Raw genomic sequence first — 9,606 nt, 5'->3', positions numbered from 1 at the left:
GGATGCTGCAGAATCCTCCAGCTCTGCCCCCCCAGTGCTGTTCCCAAACCCAACGGATCCCATCGTCTCTCCTGGAGCCTTTGATAATCTGGCTTTTGTGTGCAAAGCAGCTCTTGTCAAGGAATTCAGGGAGCCCTATGATAGTAAAAACTGCTGATAAAAAGATAATATCAAGAGTACTCCATTTCAAAAAGCTGATAGAAGGGCACAAGGGGAAATTTCACACATCAGAACAGAAGTGCTCACGAAAGCAGAAAGGGGTTTAAAAACACTGGGGTTTTGAGGTATTTGTTTCCAGTGAAGGATCTGGATTTCCCAAGTTCCCCACTGTGACCGAGCAAAATTGTAAGCATTATTTCTCAGATTTCAGCAGAATCTGTAAAAGCAGAGAGTGAAACACCAGCACTCTCGTTGCAAATATATCAGAGGCAAGTGTATTCTTAAACCTTGCAGATGCAGGCTGACAACAGAAAGGCTTTAAAAACCAGAAAGACTGGTTTCAGTGTGCACCCATCCCACAGAAGGCAGAACCCGGGGAGTGCGGGGCCATGTTAATTAACACGTGCTTAATGGCACTTAATTCCCCATCTCTCTCTCTCCACACGACTCTCTCATTGATACAGATGGGGTTTGTGGCTTTCACATCCCATTAGCAAAAGTCTGCCTCTAAGAAAAAAAAAAAAAAACAAGAAAAAAGCATGCTGAGAAGGTGAGGGAAAGTTCTTTCATAATTTATAAATAACATCACAATTTGGCTTTTATCAAGCTTTTCTCATTAGCAATTCTTAAAGCACAACACAAAGGGAATCAGCATTTTGACCTCTATTTTTACAGAATGAGAAATTAACAAATGCAAAGCAGCTTGCCCCAAATCAAACATCAGTTCTCTGGCAAATCTACATCTCCCAGCTCCTAATCACACTGTGCTGTAGGAGAACCAACAGTCAAACACTGTCAAAATCTCCTTCTGGCACTGGGAAGGGTTTCATGGTGGTGTAGAGAGCAGATTTTTCTAGGACACACAGTATGTGCAAATGCAGGTATTAGCTACAGAGTGGGCAACAGGTGGTATCTGTACAGCTCCAACCTTAGATCCCTTTGAGTGTCTTAGATGAAATCAGCTTGAGAATAGCAAGGACAACACGATCAATATATTAAGTCAAGCTGTTTTTCACCAGAGGAGCAGAACTGGCAGCACTCCTTGGCTTTTGAAACACGACACATAACCTGGCCTTTCTAATGCAGCGCTTTGGATGGCACCCAAATCCAGCACCATCTGGCCAGCATGGGCATGTGTGTACAAAGAGGACAGAAGAGACTCCTGGCTGACAGATAAAGTGACATATCAGTGCAGCAGCACAGACTCCAAATCTCTTCAGCCTTTGCAAAGCCAGCTCAGCAGGCAGCAAACACGGTTAAGTGACTTCAGGGCAATAGAAGGGCTGAGAATTTCTCATGCAGATAAGATCCAGGTAAGCATTTGTTTTGTTTGTAGAAAGCATTGCCAACAGTAAAAAACAAACAAATGAACCTCACAAACAAAACCAAACAAAAATGCAAAATGTTTTTCCTGGGGTAGGTTTAAAGCAGAGGTATCACATTTCTTCTCCTGACCCAAAACTACTCCACAAGTTTAAAAGCCCAATTTTTCCACCTCTATTTTTACATTCACTTTTTCATCACACAGCAGACAAAACCAACATGTTATTCCATGGCTTAGAACTTCTTACAGCTTGGCCTCCCAGCCATGGCACAGGCCACTCCTTCCTTCTCCCTGCTACCAGGATTCAATGCAGTAGATTGTTCTAGTTTCAGTTTCCAGCATTTCAGGGATGATTTGGCAGCAAGGAAGTGAGAATACTTAGGTAACAGCATGAATTGCAATCTGTTCAAGAGAACAAGTGGGATGTCTCATATCACATCTACCATCCAGTTCTGCATTCACCTACATGGTTTTATGCAGCTGTGAACTCCACTGAGACAAGGAAAGTCACAGTGGTGGAGAAGAGAGAACAATCATGATCTGAGTTTATGCCAACTCAAAAAACCCCCAGGAATCACTGAGTAACCATACCAAATGCCTATTACAGTTTAAGAAAATACAGACAACCTATCCACCTTCTAAAAACCCAGTATTTTACAGGGAGTAGCCCAACCTTGTTCTGAGCCTGACCTGTTTCCATTCATTCCCAGAGATCAGCTGGCTTTACAGAACAAGCCAATTATCCCTTCCCGAATTTTGCAGTGCCAGCACAGTGCCTTCTCCCAGCTCCAGCCCCTAAAGCCTGGCCTGGGTTTCCAGCATCCAGCACTTGCCTCAAGCCTGGAAGGTGACAAGTGGTTCCAGAGCCAAGGGACATGGGGACACAGAGCCCAGCCTGCAGCCAGCGCTGTCCCCAAAGGCTCCATCCAGGCAACCTCCACGGCTCTCAGCACACACTTGCTACTTCCCCTTATCTAATCTCACTTTCTGGTACTTGACACTATCGCAGGTCTGGCATTTAAAGCATCTGGAAGAAAAACAGCCTGCAGAAGCACCCCGGGAGATTAGGAGGAAGGTGCTAATTGTCTCTGTGAGCAGCGAGGAGGTGCAAGGGCCATGTCCCATCCCTGCCACCCATCCCATCCCAGCTGTGGCCAGACCTGCTGAGAGTGACCTTGAGAAAGCCTTTTTCTTTACCAGGGGTGATGGAGGCACCCGTGGGACAACTCAGAATTCCTTTATCAGTCCCTGCAGCTGCAGCAGCACAAACATCTGGGCAGCAGCACAAACATCTGGGCAGCAGCACTGACCCAGAGCAGTTTGCAGCCCCAGGTCAGCAGCACTGGCACCAGGCAGGGACAGCAAGCAGGGCACAAGGTGTCTGTGGCTGCCCCAGCCAGCAAAGTCACTGACAAGTTCTTAAATGATATCCTGAGCTAAAGTTGAAACATACTGTGGGATGAAGGAATGAAGAGACAGAAGACACAAAGAGGACCTAAAAATGACAGAGTAAGTCCCTTGGTTCCCTAGCACACCAAAGTAAAAGTAATAATAAAATAAAAAATTAATTAAAAAAAAAATTAAGAGGATGCAAGGAGTGCACAAGGAAAAAAAATCCCCAACAAAACAACAACTACAAAAAACCCCAAAAAAACCAAAAAAACAAAAAGAGACTACTAAGTTCTGTTCAGTTTTATATTTCCAAAACTTGCTAAGTCAGGCTACTGATACAAAAATGCTCGTAGAAAACTCCCAATACAGTAAAATCAGACATCAGCCACCAGGCCCCCTACCTGCATCAAACCAACCTAATTGCCTTCTGTACTTTTAGACATTTAAACCAAAGCACTTGAGTAATAAAGGATTTTAAACCCCACCATTATCAACAAAACACTAATTCCCAGGACCCTCTTTCACTTTTTGATTCTACAGAACCTCTAATTCTTTAGGGCTCTCCATTCTTTGCCATACCTTCCTCAGCTGGTTTCCCTGTCCTTTGCTATTTGCTTCATTACAAACAGTTTGGAGGATTGGAAAGCACAGTATTTAACATTTTATAGAAACATCTGCCAACAGAGCTGCTAAACACTCGCGTAAGAGAGACAGAGATGTTTATTTAGACATGCTGCTGACGTTTCCTGTTGCATTTTGATCCTGAGGCATATGTAGTCCTTCCAAACAATTTAGCATGTACTGTGGAAGCACAGTTCTCAGAGAAGTGCAGCTGAAAGTAATTGAGATTGAAATTTCAGGCCCATTGCAGGAAAACCATGACCAAGGCTCCTCCCAAGGCTCCGGGCAGAAGCAGCACCTGGTGGAAAGGCAGGCAGGACACAGCAGGAGCAAAGTTTGGGGCTTGGGCAGGACAGTTTACTGCAAACTATGAATTGATCACAGTTAAATCACCTTCAGCTGCTGCAGCAGAAGCCCTCAGGGACAAGGAACCCACATCCCTCATCTCTCTGCCCTTGCTTCTTACGTATTAAAAGAGGAGGAACCTCTCATTACCAAGTTAAAACCATGATGGGCTGAGTTTTCAGACAGTACTTAAGGAAGAGAGTGATTTATCCAGAAAAAAACCCTACAGTTGCAGCAATCCGAGGAAAAAGAGAGAATTCCAAACACTCTGCTTTTGACATCTGATCCCTAGAAGCAAAGGATAATACTTTCAACAACAGATTATAAATCTGTGTATACAGAAAGGATTAATGCAGCTTGTTGGTTAGAGATGAAGGAAACCTTAAAAAAAAAAAAAGAAAAGGAGAACTGTAAATTCAAGCTAACCACACAAAAATTAAGGGTTTATTATGGGTTACAGATTTAAACAAGCAAGCAAAGTACTGCTGTGCACAAAAGGAAGAGGAAATAATCTACTCCAGCTGAATTTACTCATTCAGACCTGTGGATTTCATTCTCCTCCCAAGGAACATTTGTGCAAAAGTAGCTGATTTTACCTCGTGTTTGGGCTGACAAAACAGTGAGGAAACAGCATTTCATTGTTTTGAGACCCTCATAACTTCTCCATGGGGGAGAGTGGATCTTTGCCTGCAAAGACTGACCCAGCACAATAATGCATGTCCCATACACTGTCTTTACTTCTGATGCATGTTTTTAAATTATTTGTGTAAATAATCATGCTGGTTGCTCCCATCTGGCTTCCATTGGGAAGCATTTTAATGAGGAAGAAAATAACCCCCAAAAACTGGAATACTGTGAAAATTTTCATTTTCTGCAACTACTTTCAACAAGAACCAGCCCAGGAATTTTCTTTTACTTGAGCCTGCTTTAGTAATGTTCATTTTTTGCATGTATTTGTGTGGAGCACATTACTGCAATTAAAAAAGAAATGGCACTGCTAGATCTAGCCATATGCTTATAATTACTCTGAAAGAAGCAGGGGTTTTTTTTGATTCTTCTTCTGGGTCCAGAGGTTTTAAATTCTTGATAAAGGTCAAATCATCTCATTCAGAAGTGATGATGAAGTTCCACCAGTGTTTGACTGAAAAAAAGGTCACCAAATCCAAGTGCTCTCAATATTCTTTAAATAAACTCATAAGCCTTTGCTCAAGTGTTAAGGGCATTTAAGGACACTACAGTAAAAATGTATATACTTAATGCAACCTCTGGCTGATAAGAGTAGAAATAAAGTGGCTGGAAATCTGAATAAGAAAGTCCTATCACTGCACCTTTTTCTAAGTTCCTTGTTCCACAAGAAACCAAAAAAATCCTGATGCTCTGAGTATGCCATGGTGACTTATGATTTTAGTGAATGGAAAGTTGCTAAGGGGGGGGGGGGAAAAGAACAATAAAAAGAGCTCCATGTCTGAATCTCTTTATAACAGATTAAACGGATTAACTAATAGCACCAACTCAGAGATTCATAGCAATAACTAAAGAGCAAACACTGTTTTAGGAGCAGCATGTGCACTCACTTCATAGCACCTGATGCACTTGCTTTTACAGTAATCAGTTCACATGTACTTCCACATTTTCCTTTTTTTTGATCACAGACCCCACCTCGAGCAGACAGGACCAGAGTATCAATTATCTGTTAAATAAACGAACCAGTACGTACCAAACTCAAGAAACACAGGACTGAAATTTGTTTTGTCCAACAACCAAAAGGAAAAACCTGGGCAGGTCAGTTTCTGAAGATCTCCAGCACACATCTGCAGTGAACCTTTGAGCCACAAAGACTTGCAAAGACTAAAGGCAGCAGGCACAAGTGATGATGTTATAAACTATTGGTGTTTGCAGGTTACAAATTAAACCTGACTGAACTTCTGATCAGCTTCAGAGCACTCTGATCCCAGTGCAGAGCACAAGGGAACCAGACACAAAACTGCAACTTCCAAAATCTGCTTTTCTTCTTCCCTGCCTGGCACCAAACATCTGGATTCATACCATAGGGTTAATTTACAAAGTGACAGGATTTAGGGATCTTGGAACAGCTCTGTGCTCACCTCCCTGCAGCAGAGGTGGTTGTACCACAGAATTTTTAACAAAGCCAGTCAGTGCAACATACCTTCCCTTTCCTTGCTGCTTTATCCCCAGAATATTTCATTCTGGACCTTTCCATGATATTGAAGTACATCATTTGAGGCTGCATTTACAGTCATACACACAAAGTTAATCCCAGCCTTCAGCCAAGGTAGAAATAGGTAAGCCAGTGGAAGGGAAGTACTGAGAAGAAGAGAATGTAGATATTGGGAAGGGAATAGTAAAAGGAAATAAAGTTCATTTTTCAAACAGCTGGGCTAAAAACGTCATTCTTTTGAGGATCGTGAAGTAGTTTGATGCACACATCCCCCTCCAGCCTTCATGCACTCTAAGGAAAAGGGATCTGGGCTCTCCAGCAAGTTTTCCCACACAGAAATCTGCTGCTGAGCAGCCAGAAACACAGACCCCTGTGCAGGGACTGGGGCCGAGCAGCCTTTCCAAAACCTCTCCAACATCAGTGCTCCCACAGGTCTCACTTTCCTTGTCCCTAAAGCTCTCTCTGGCATGCATTATTTTAGGCACAATTCAAATGCCTTTCTCTGAAACCACTTCAAGCACACAGCAGCAGAAAGCCCCAAGCAGGCTCTCAGGTGAGGCGCTCGCTTGAAAGAGTGAGCAGCAGCACCAGGCACCTGCAGCTGAATTATTCAGGAGCCACGTGCATGGGATCCTCAACCACTGCTTATTGCTGCTGCTGCACCCCTGCACCTTTGGGACAGATAACTCAGTGCTGGGCTCAGACTGACAGAAACTCGGGAGCTGAAGGACAGAAATACAATATTGTATATATCAAACAAAAGGCCACAAACACCATTACAGGCTCATCATGAGAGGCTGATTTCTTCCACAGCAAATTATAAATATATCGCCACTAACAGTTTCTGCCCCCTCCCCCCCTTTTAAAATAATTTCTGCCAAATTTGGTTTTTATAAAAACAAGTGGTGGAAAATTCTTCAGAGCTTCCAGACACATTTCCCCATTAAGCCTTATTAAAACACATTCTCTAATTCAGCCTTTACTCAGGGAAGGTTTCTGACTGCCAGACGAGCCACACATCATTTGTAACATGGACAAAAATCCACTAGGAATTAGTCTAAAACCAAACTCATTTCCTTTACAGGCTTGGGCCAAGATTTGCATCAAAGTCTCTGGAGGCAAAAGTCCTACAGCATTCTAAAGCATCACTAGCTGCCTGTTTGCCTTCCTAGCATAGTTTCAGATTTACTTGAAATCCATATCTGTGTAACACTAAAAAATCAGTAGGATATTTCAGATTCAAGAGACAAGAGCAAAGGGTTGCTTTGAAGGTCTGTGAATTGAAAGTTTTGTACTGTTTGCATTCATCAGTGGATTTGTTGTAAAACAAAGTCCTGAAATGAATTCATAATCATTCAATCACAGCAGCTTTGATTCACCTCTCAGTCACAAAACACAAAGCTATGTCATGATTCTGTATTTCCAGAACTTACAACACATGGAAATCCCTGGATGAGCATTAACACGCTTTTATTTTGCTAACTGAACTAGTCATTTCACTTAGAAAATAGTCACAGGTGCAGTTTCACATCTCTGTGTATTGTTTATAGGAGCAAGGGCACTTGCCAATATTAGCAAGGCTTTTTTATTTTATTTTATTTGGGAGGTTAAAAACTACCCCAGATATACACTAGGTAATAAATTTTAATAACTGAATCACTTAATTTATAAACCTCATCTCTTTTCTTTACCCTTTAACTTCTGATGGGAGAACTGAACCATACACAGACTACACATGAAATCAGCAGACAAGTCAGACCCAGAATCACAGTTTGCAGAGATCCCACGTCAACCCTCGTTCCTTGGGGCATCCTCTCTGAAAATCTGGCTTACATTTTATCTATCCTTAGACAGCTTAGGGGAGAAGGCCACCCCCAGCAACAGAATAAAGCTCGGCAGTAGAGGAACCCACTGAAATCAGGGAGATGTTGCAAACTCTGCTGAGCAGCTCCAAGGCAGGGCCTGGCTGGGCAGACAGCTGGCAGGGTGCAGGGGTACCAGTTCTGGGTTTCTCTGGATCTGGATTGAAGGCATTTCAGGTGCTAGTTTCATGTTGGGACTCAGGTGTTTATTATTTCTTATCAGTAAAAGAGTCTCACTACTCTGAGTTTGGCAGCTTTTCATCAGAAGGCACAAAATGGCCATCAATCTCTTGTTCCAAGGTCTTTTAAGACTAAGCTATCCAATTAAGACCTGACACCTAGGTTATTTTTCCTTTTAACCCAATAACTGATCCCACAGAGCCTGCAGTGGGACTTTTCTGCCCAATTACGAAATGCCACCCAAACCCAAGAAGAAGAGGCATGAAGAAGGAACTCAGGATGACACCCTGTGCCCTCCATCTTGCTTCCATCCACATACTAAAAACATAAAACATACATAACATACTAAAATCCCAAAACTTACTAATTAATACTATTTCATAACATACAAAAAGTCCCAAAACCTAAATTCCTCACCCAGTGATACACCTACAGGACTCTCTATAACCAATTTCACACTTTTTGTGGATTCCAGTCTATCTTGAAGTCTAGAAACTTTGTCCATGAATGAGGGTCACAGTCAGTGCTCTCCTGGGGCTCAGGGCACCCCAGAGCAGGCAGAGGAAGAGGATGGAGGATGGAGACAGCAGGGTGGGCAGCTCAGGAGAAGGCAAGGTCCCCCTGCCACCTCAGCGTTTCCCAAGCTGCCAGTGCTGAGGCTGCTGCTGTCACTGAGCCCTCCCTCGTGCCATCAGACACCATGGCAGGCCTGTCACAGCCACGGGGAGAGGGAGGCAGAGATGACAAATGGCAGGGAATTCGTGTCAACACAATCAAGTGGCCCCAAGACAGACAGCTGGTGCGCGAATTCCAGCACAGGCAGCATCCTTGGGAAACCATTCCAAGGCATTCTCAGCTCTCAACAACAGCCCTGGCTGCTAAAAATAGCCTGCTGGAGACTTGCTCCAGCATTAACAACAGTGCTGGCTGAATTTGAGTCATGACCCACTCGGTGACACGTAAGCAAAACAAGCACAAAGCTCACGGAGAAGTGAGAGATTAGAGTGCTCAGAGCCCCAGCAATTTTAATGCACGTATATGAAAATGTTTTCTCAACATCATCGATGTCAGTTGTTAATATATTCCCCCAAAAATCCTGGACAGGGAGGGAGGCAGGCAGGATCCTCTACAGCGAGGTCAAAAGCAAAAATTCAGGTAACTCTTCAGCAAAAATATCAAACCCTCCTCACTGCCATGGCAGCTGCACAGAACAACCACACTCTGCAGCCCCACTCCAAGAAAAGAAGGTATTTGAGCTTGCTGATCCATAACATTACAAGTTATTTTGTGGGGTTATTGCACAGTTTCTCCTAAATCCAGGCAGGATCCTCTACAGTGAGGTCAAAAGCAAAAATTCAGGTAACTCTTCAGCAAAAATATCAGTGTAGTTCAGTGCAAACCCTCCTCACTGCAAACAAAAGGACCAATGCATCAAAGGTGCCAGGTGTCCCCATCTCTCCCATTTCAAAAGCTCCAACAGAGCATTCATCAGTTTACAAAACACAACTGCAGTATCAGGGAAAAACCAGCAAACACTGCTTCCC

This window comes from Geospiza fortis, unplaced genomic scaffold, assembly GCF_000277835.1.
Source record: "Geospiza fortis unplaced genomic scaffold, GeoFor_1.0 scaffold408, whole genome shotgun sequence".
NCBI classification, from domain to species: domain Eukaryota; kingdom Metazoa; phylum Chordata; class Aves; order Passeriformes; family Thraupidae; genus Geospiza; species Geospiza fortis.
Note: the sequence above shows the minus strand (reverse complement) of the source record.